This window comes from Gavialis gangeticus, unplaced genomic scaffold, assembly GCF_001723915.1.
Source record: "Gavialis gangeticus isolate Ggan-Ray unplaced genomic scaffold, GavGan_comp1, whole genome shotgun sequence".
NCBI lineage: Eukaryota > Metazoa > Chordata > Crocodylia > Gavialidae > Gavialis > Gavialis gangeticus.
Window position 1 is genome coordinate 7,519,453 of NW_017729029.1, and position 9,759 is coordinate 7,529,211.

Genomic DNA, 9,759 nt, shown 5'->3' on the forward strand with positions numbered 1-9,759 from the left:
TGTGGGGGGGAGTGCACATCTACCCTGGCAAAGGTTGCAGGGCAGAGGCAACTGCTGATCTCACAGAGGAGCTGCCATGTGCAGGAGGAGATGCTGTCCATGGTCACTCAGTCTGCCAACTCCTGTCCCTACCTGGATACCACACTGTGGCTACCTGGCAGGGGCATCTGATCCTGTCCTGATGCTCCTTATTCCTGCACCCAGAACCTTCCTAGCATTTTCAAAACTCTCCCCTTTTCTGCACCCATGTCTATCTGTCCCTTCCCCATGACTCATGCCACACTCCTTCTCTTCAGTTCCTATTAACAGCTTCATTTCCTGCCCTTGTTCTCAGCCCTCTGCAGTTCCACCAACCCTATCTGCTCCATTCCTTTTCTCTATCTTGATCTCCCCTCACCTTCCACCAGTTCATATCCAATTCCCATACCTGCCATGCCGCCTGCAGGATTCTGATGAGATCTGTCTCAGGCCTGGCTCTCCCTTCTTCCCACATCCAAACTCACCACTATCTCTACCTTTTGGCACCACCTTCCCAAGCTCACGCCTATCCCCTAGGCTTCCTTTCTTTTCCTGCCTTCTCCGCAGCACCCACCCATCCCTAAAAATATCTCAGCCATCTACACTCTCATCTCATCTCTCTCCCTCCTGCTCCTGGTTCATTGTAACCTAGAACCCTGCATCTGGCATCACATCCACAGCTACTGTCCATGATAGAATCCTCCCTGTGCCCTGCTGTGGCTTAGGCATGCTGCATATTTGGGGTTTATAATCACCTGTTCCCTACATTACCAACTTTTATGGATCTTCTTTCCCACTATCTACCTCTCAGTGTATCCAACTACCCTTTCCCCTCTCTTCCCCTCCATGTTACTGTTACCTACCATCCACCCAATCCCCCATCTTATTGTTTGTCTCTAGTCTCCACTCCAGGCTCTCCCTGCCTCTCCTCACAATCTCCCCATTTCTCCTCATGACTCCCAACTGCTATGGGAGTGATGTCTCTGACCCCTGAGCTGCATAGCTCCTTGGCCTCACATCCTTCCTCAGCCTGAAGCCCTGGCCCAACTCACCCACTCACCAGGAGAGCTGTTCACTTGACCAGGCCTTCACTAGATGCTGTTGCATCTCTGATCTTTGCTGCTAAGTTCCCCCTCTCTGACCATCACTTGATCTCATCTGACAATCCCCCAGTGTGCCATCAATCAGCAGTTCCAAGGCTTCCACTTCTTTAGCACTGACAACCTCTTGTCTGTCCTTGTCCCTCTGCTCCCTTCTCCCCACTTCCTTCCATTGCTGTGGCTGTGGACTCTTTGCATGCTTCACTGTCTTCTACTTCTGACTGCTTTGCTCTTTTCTCCCATTACAATGTCTTCCCTGACAACCCATAGCCCTATCCCACCCCAGCACCCCCATCCCCTGTGCCTGCTCTGCACCATAGAGCATCTATGAAGAAAATCCCAGGACCAGGATCCTCCACTACAAATATAATTCCCCTCATTTTCAGTTCTCTTGTCATCAATTGTACCCTTCCAACTTGGATAACTGCAGTCTGACTCCCTTTATGTGAGTGCAGATGTGTGGTATGCAATGCTGCAGACCATCTGCAGTGCCACACGCTGCACATGCAGGCATTCCAAGTGCTGCTAATTTGCAGCATGGGGGGAATTTGCAGCATGGTTGTGGGGGATGGTACCAGGAGCTTGTTAGGGTGACAATATTTGGATCTTGGGGAACATTGGATCTGCAGCTAAATAAAAGGCTATAACCTGTGGCCTAGCAAAGCTGCTAACTACAAGGCAGAATGCTATGTTAAAAGTAAGATTGCAAAGTGCTTAGGCAAGCATTTTCCTAACAATGTAGTACTGTTGTAATATATATAGCACATTGGGTAAAGAGAACAGGATGCAGGCCACCGGCTATCATTAGAAGATAAAGCAGAAGCAAGACCTTGGAGACAGTGAAGAAATCAGCAAGAGACTGCAAGTGACTGAAAGAAGCAGGGGTCAGGGTCTTAGGCATATGCTTATAGCAAAAGTACATGTAAATAAGTGAAATGCATAGGCAATTCCATGCTAATGAAACATACAGTAAACAGAGGTGGAGCTTAAAATGAGAAAGTATGAGGGTGGAACAAAGGAGGGACAATGGTAGGGTAAATGTTAATGAGCATAAACCAAATATAAATATAGAATAAATATAGAAAGAACTAATGTTCGTGGCTGCTCCCCGGGTTTTGGGAGCTCACCCGAAGCTGTCTCCACTTTGAATAAAGCTGTTGATGAGCAATGCGTGGAGGTAATGCATGATGGCATTGATCCATTGTCCCCCTAGTCATTGGGCATCACATGGAGTTGGGGTCCAACAGAGATCCCAGTGTCAAACCTCCCCCCTGCACTTTAAAAAAGTGGAGTGGTGCACATAGCAGCAGCATGGAGCCTCAATGGCTGGAGCCATGTTCCAGCTGCTGGCCAGGCTCTGTGCTGCTAGATTGCCATGTCTGCAACCCCTGGAAGCCCTCAGGACTCTAGGTAAGGCTGCTGGGGCCAGCCCATGTGCTGGCCCCAGCCTTCTTTGCCCACCTGAGGCAAAAGGCAGTGTGCCGGGGTGTGCATGCATAGGTCTTTCCCAAATACAAGCAACAGAGGCACATATTGTACCGCTGCTGTTTGTCCCTGGAGAAACGCACATTCCCACTCATGAGGTTGCATCCAGTGCTGCCGTCCCAATCTCTAATCTCCCTTGGCCTCACTTTCATCCCCTCCTTGCTTCACTTAATCTTTCTTTGAGATAATCTCATCCACAAGTATAAATTCAACTAACATTTCTGTGCTGATGACTCCCAGACCTACATCTCTACTCCAGACTTGACATCTGTTGAAACTAAAATCTCAGCCTGTCTTTCTGACATCTTTTTGAGGATGTCTAGCAGCTCAAGATCAACATCGCTAAATCAGAGCTCTTAATATTCTCAAGTTCTTCCTGCTACCTACTTTCTCAATAACTGTGAACAACAACATCTACCTGTCTGTCACTCAGGCCTATAACCTGGATATCATCTTTGACTTTGCTCTCTCTAGGTCTTCACATACAGGCAATGTCTAAAGTTCTCAGATTCTTTCTTTGTAATCTCTCTTAGCTATGGCCTTTCCTTTCTATCCATACAACTAATGCCCTCATTCAGGCTTTCATTATTTCTTGTCTCTATTACTGCAATATCCTTTTCCTAGCAATCCTGCATTGCTCATATATATTCACAACACTGCTGTGAAGATCATTTTCCTAGCCCGTCACTTAAGTAAGTCACTTTGCCCTTTTCTTCCTTTGAGTGGATCCCCCTTCTCTATCACATCAAATATAAACTGCTTGTCTTTACTTAAAAGGACCTTCATGGTGCATCCTCATCCTAACTGTTATCTCTCAGGCAGTATTGAGATGTCGACTCTCAACTCTAGTCAGCCATCACCCACTTTCAAATAGATGCTTTCATGCTTTCTTCCAGGCTGCCCTTCACACAGGGGAGGAGCTCCCATAAATGTTATTTTGTTCTTTAAAATGTCCACTGAACCAACACAGTATCCACTGAACTAACACAGTGTCCATAAATGTCAAGTGAACTAACACAGTGTCCTTCCTTACAACTCTTTTGCCAGGATGCCTGCAAAAAAATTAACTACAGTGAGGCATCTGATACACAGAAGCCTCAGCCAGGCATGCAGAGAGATATAATCTCACTGTTTCCTTGTGCTCACCCCTGGTTCACTTAGTCTCAGCCCATCTGTACTCATCTGGGGTCTCTTGTCTAACTCTAAGGTTAGTCAGGAATTGTCTTTTTTATGTGTTTGTACATACCCCTGAAACTGCAGTAATAATAATGGTAACAACCAACAAAAAGCAAATCAAAGTCCATCAAACCTGATCAGTTCACTAGGTAAGATCCTTTGTTGGATCCAACAGCAAAAACAGGAGACAGATCTCCGCTGGAATCCATCTCTGACCAAGTAATTCCTGTCCAGCAGACAGAGATCAGATTGCTGCTGCAGAGCTACAAACAGGTATTCTTCAGCAAGCCAAAGTGCACTAACTTAGCAGTACACGAGGTGGAGACATGAGTCAAACCTCCTATTAGGTGTTCACCTTCAGAGGCCCTGGGAAAACAGCATGGGACCTGGAGAAGGAAATCAAGGACATGCTGGCATGGGGTGGAAGTCAAACACTGAAGAGCCCGTGGACCTTGCCTGTGGTGCTGGTGCCCAAAAAGGATGGCATCATCCAATTCTGTGTGGATTATTACAAGCTTAGTGCCATCACATTGTTGTTTCTCAAGGCAGAGAGCAAAGTCCCTTGCTATGTGCACAGTTTTATTGCTTCCCAGGTTTCCTCCACCCAAGCCCTTGTGTAAGCAAAACAAGCACTGTCAGGGCACAAAAAATGCCTGTTGTGCCCCCGAGAGCTGAAGACCCCAATGGACACTGACTACTTAACACAGAGCTAGGAGGTAAGAAAGGGCTGCAGTGAGCAGGACACGTCAGCTGAGTGGAGCCAAGGAGGGGAATGTGTCCCCTTCCCCAGTTCCTACTTAGCCCAGCCTCCTAAGGAGCCCTGCGACCACAGTCATGCAAACAGAGCATGAAAACAGGTGTGCTTCTGCACCTGGTGCATGAGTTAGCATGGGAGTTCACACAGAAGAGTGTGCAGGAGGGGCATGAGACAGTGGGCAACAAGCCTGAGGAAAAGCTGAGTACTTGGTAGCAGCACAGACTGTTACCTGTGCAAGTGTGGAGACGTGTTGTACTCCATCGATTCCTGCTCCAGCTGGATCTCCCACCCTGGTACCATGGAGGCTTCCACCCAGATGCAGGCCATGGTTCCAACCTCCACCCAGATGGAGCCCTTGGCTCTGGGCTGTGGGGGCTGCCAAGTGCGGTTGCTGGCAACTGAGAATGAGAGCAAAGTCACCCCCACTTGTAGGTTATGTTTCCTAGTGGAGTGTCTGGATTGCCAGATGAGGGAGCTCCAGGCACAAGTGAGAAGGCTACACACCATTAGGACCCATGAGCAGAAGATCAATGACGTCTGCCAGGCTCTTCTCCAGAAGAATGAAGAGGGAAGAACAAGGATGGTTGACAACATGAGGATGGACAAGAAGATCAACCAAGAAGTCCAACTGGGCGTTGCTTAGAAGACAGTCATCTCTGGCTCCAAAACACGCAGTGGCAGGGTCACTCCTCCTCTGGAACTGTGCAACAGGTATGCACTCCTCCTGGCACCAGCAAAGGCACCAGAAGAAGCACCAACTCTAGAAGAGGGAAGACAGCTAGCTACCACCCCAAAGAAGAGATGCAGGGTGGTTGTGGTGGGCAACTCCCTTTTGAGGGGGACAGAGAGAGCGATCTGCTGCCCTGACCCCCTATCCCATGAGGTCTGCTGCCTCCCAGGGGCTCATATCTGGGATGTAGCAGCAAGGATCCTTAAGCTTGTCTGGTCTTCTGATCACTACCCCATGCTTCTCATCCATGTGGATACAAATGACACAGATAGGAACAATCCTGGCTGGGTCGTGAATGACTACATGACTCAGGAGGCTGGGATCAAGGGGTTAGGGGTAAAGGTAGTTTTCTCCTCAGTCCTCCCAGTTATGGGTCATGGGCACAGAAGGAACAGATGCATTGAAGAAATGAGCAGAAGCCTGGCATTGGTGGTACCACGAGGGCTTCAGTTTCTTCAATCACAGCACGCACTTTAGAGACATCAGCTGGTGGGAAGGGATGGCATCCACCTCACACCGAAGGTGTCAGCACTTTTTTTGGCCAGAATGGCAGACCTCCTAGAGAGTGCTTTAAATTGAGATTGCTGGGGGATGGGCAGAAAATTACTACAGCAAGTCCAGGAAATGGCCACCAGAATATCAGTAAGACATGAAACAATAGGAAGAACACTTCAACACAAGCCGAGGACTGGATTTTCCTCAGCAAAACAGGAAGTCATGGGCCTCCGATGGTAGACTCAGATGCCTGTACATAAATGCCAGGAGCATGAGGAACAAGTAGGAAGAACTGGCCATCCTGCTAACCAGTAAGGAATACAATCTCATAGGGATGATGAAGATCTGGTGGGACTCCAACCATGATTGGACCACAGGTATAGAGGGATACACCTTGCATAGGAGGAATCGCATAGGGAAGAAGGACGGAGGTGTTGCTCTCTATGTGAAGGACCAGTACACATCCCTGGAAGCTGAGATTGGCATAAAAGAAGGGTGACTTGATACCCTCTGGGTTAAAATACAGGGAGGGCATTGTGAAGGAGACTTGACTATAGGAGTATATTAAAGACCTCCAAACCATGTGGAGGAGCTTGATCTGGAATTCTCCAGACAACTGGCAGATACTGCACGTGCACAGAACATGGTCATCATGGGTGACTTCATTTACCCAGACATCTCATGGGAAGAGAATTCACCTAGATCCGATTGGCCGTGTAGCTTCCTCACTTGCATTAAAAAGCTCTATCTGACTCAAGAAGTGTATGGGCTGACCAGGGGAAAGGCACTCCTGGATTTCACTTTGGCCAAAAGAGATGATCTAGTGTGTTACCTGAAGACTGAGGGTAATCTAGGCAATGGTGATCATGAGACAGTCACTGTCATCATCCATCATCACTCAGGGAAATCAGTCAATAGGGTAGAAATCCTTGATTTAGGAAATTTGACTTCTACAAGCTTAGGAGATTGGTGGCTGAGGCCCTGTGGGACCATGGTCCAATGGGGAAGGGAGTCCAAGAAGAGTCATAAGAAAGGTATCAAAAGGGCTGGGAGATCCCCTTGGCTCAATAGGGAGGTCATGAACCTCCTGAAAATTAAAAAAAAAACTTACAAGAGATGGAAGCTGGGAATTATCTCCAAAGAGGAGTACACAGGAATGGCCTGCACCTGTAGGGAGTGGATTAGAAAAGCAAAGTCAGAAACAGAATTCAAACTGGCAACAGAAATCAAGGACAATAAAAAGTCTTCATTAGATACATAGGAAGTTGGAGAAAAACTAACGGAAGCATAGGGATGAATGAAATGGGACGGCTGATAACTGACACTCAGGAGAAAACTGAACTCCTAAATGAATCCTTTGTGTCTGTATTCCACCAGACTAGGGGTGTTAGCTTGCCTGACAGGATGCAGTATGGACAAGGATGGGGTCACTCACCTATAATTAGCAAATATCTTGTGAGGGAATATCTAGAGAGGCTGGATATCTACAAGTCAGCAGGACTGGATGAACTACACCCAAGAGTGCTGAATGAACTGGCTGATGTCATCACACAACCAATGGCAAAACTATTTGAGAACTCATGGCATTCAGGAGAGGTTCCTGGAGCATGGAAGAGGGTCAGTGTGGTGTCTACCTTCAAGAAAGGAAGGAAAGAGGATCCAGGGAAAGAGGACTGAGGCCAATCAGTCTGACCTTGATTCTTTGAAAAATCCTGGAAAAATTTATCAAAGAATCCATCAGTGATAGGCTAAGAGAAGGCAGAATTATAAATGACAGACAACATGGCTTCACTGCAGGCAGGTCATGCCTGACCAACCTCCTCTCTTTCTACAATCAGGTAACTCGCCACCTGGATAAGGAAGATGAGGTTGATGCCACATTCTTGGATTTTAGAAAGGCCATTGACTTGGTCTCCCATGATGTCCTCTGGGTAAAATTGGGAAATTGCAGCCTTTACAACTTAATGTCCAGAGGTTGGACCCAGAGACTGTTAATAGATGGAAATGAGTTGACATGGTAAAAGGTCACCAGTGGTGTCCCCCAGTGTTCAGTACTAAGACCAGTGCTTTTCAACATATTCAACAGTTCATCAATGATTTAGGTATGGGTGTGAAAAGTGTACAGGCAAAAGTCATGGATGACACCAAGTTATTGGGGAGTGCGGTCATGCTGGAGGACGTGCTAGGGATACAGGCTGACCTGGACAGGTGTGTAAGGTAAGCGGATCAAAACCTGATGATGCTGAACACTGAAAAGTATAAAATGCTCTACCTGGGGAGAATTAATCCATAACATACTTACAGGCTCAGCAGTGCTACCAGTTAGCACCACAACTGAAAGAGACCTAGGGGTCATGATCGACCACAAAATGAACATGAGCTACCAGTACAATGCTATAGCTGGCAGAGTGAACAATACACTGGCATGCATCAACTGATGCATCTCAAGCAAGACTAAGGCTCTGGAAGGGGCAAGAGATGTGTGGGTGAAAACTTGCTGCGCCCCTGCTCCCCTGAAGCCCCCCAGAGACCCCTGGCAGCTGTGGAACCCCCCGCTGACCCCCAGCACAGCCAGAAGTAAGCGGGGCCCATGGTAAGAAATGGTTAACCCCTAGACAGTGGGAGGAGGCGGCTGAGTGGGAGCCAGGCTGGGTCTAGCCCCACCCAGGCCCCTACTTGCCCAGCCCCCCAGGGAGCCACGGGAACAGGCTGCACAAACAGGCACTCTTGACTGCTGGCGTATTAGTTAGCGGGGAGTTCGCTCAGGAGGGTGCGCGGGAGGGCCCGAGGACCTGCCTGCGAGCCCCCTCGGGTAGGCAGACTTTGGCCCAGCCCGCCTACCAGTGGTATGCCTTGGATGGGCACTCACCGCACCCCGAGGGTCCCCTTGGGGTCTGCGGCCCCCTCCGCTGGCACCTTAGAGACAGCCACCCAGACGGAGCCCATGGTTCTGGGCTCCACGCAGACAGAGCCCCTGGCTCTTGGCTGTGGGGGCTGCCTATCCCTTTTTCAGGCTCTGGGGCCCAGGAGCATGGCTACTTGCCCTTGTGGGGTCTGCTCCCTTTTGGGGTCTCTGGTCCGCCAGCTGAAGAAGCTCCAGGCCACAGTCCAGAGACTGCATGCCATCAGGGACTGTGAGCAGGAGATAGGCTCCTACTGCCAGGCCCTTCTCCCCCAGGAGGCAGAGGGTAGACCATGGTCTCCCTCCAGGACAAGGGAAGACTCAGGGACCCCCCATTCTGTCCAGCTCAGGGGATGGACCAAGGTGGTCAAGGACCCCAAGGCCCGCCGCACCAAGTCCCCTGCCCTGCCGGAGCTTAGCAACAGATACAAACCTCTTGCAGCCCCAGCAGAGCCTGATGAGTTGCCAGCTCCCGCAGGCAACACAGGCTCAACTGCAGCTATCGGCCCCGCTCTCCCCAAGGCAAAACATAAAGTGTTTGTTGTGGAAGACTTCATCCTGAGGGGGACTGAGGGGGTAATCTGCAGCCCTGACCCCTTAGCCTGGGAAGTCTGCTGCTTCCCAGGGGCTCGCATCTGAGACATTGTGCAGAAGATCCCGAAGCTCCTCCAGCCCACAGACCACTATCCCATGCTCCTTATTCATGTGGGCACCAATGACATGGCTTGGAGCACTCCCAGCTGGGTCATGAGGTGCTACAGAGATTTGGGAGTGGGGCTAAAGAGTCTGGGGGCACAGGTGATATTCTCTTCGATCCTCCCAGTCTCAGGGTATGGGCTGAGAAGGGAGAGAAGGATCAAGGTAGTTAACCAAAGACTGTGACTCTGGTGTCATTGGGAAGGCTTTGGCTCCCAGGACCACAGCCAGCTCTTTGGCGAGAGAGGCAATGAGCTGCTGGGAAGAGATGGCCTTCACCTCTCTCTGCTGGGGAGGAGGCTCTTCTCAGCCAGATTGGCTGACCTGCTCTACCGGGCTTTAAACTAAGCCTGCTGGGGGACGGGGGACTACCACCACTGCTGGCCCACTGAGCAACCCT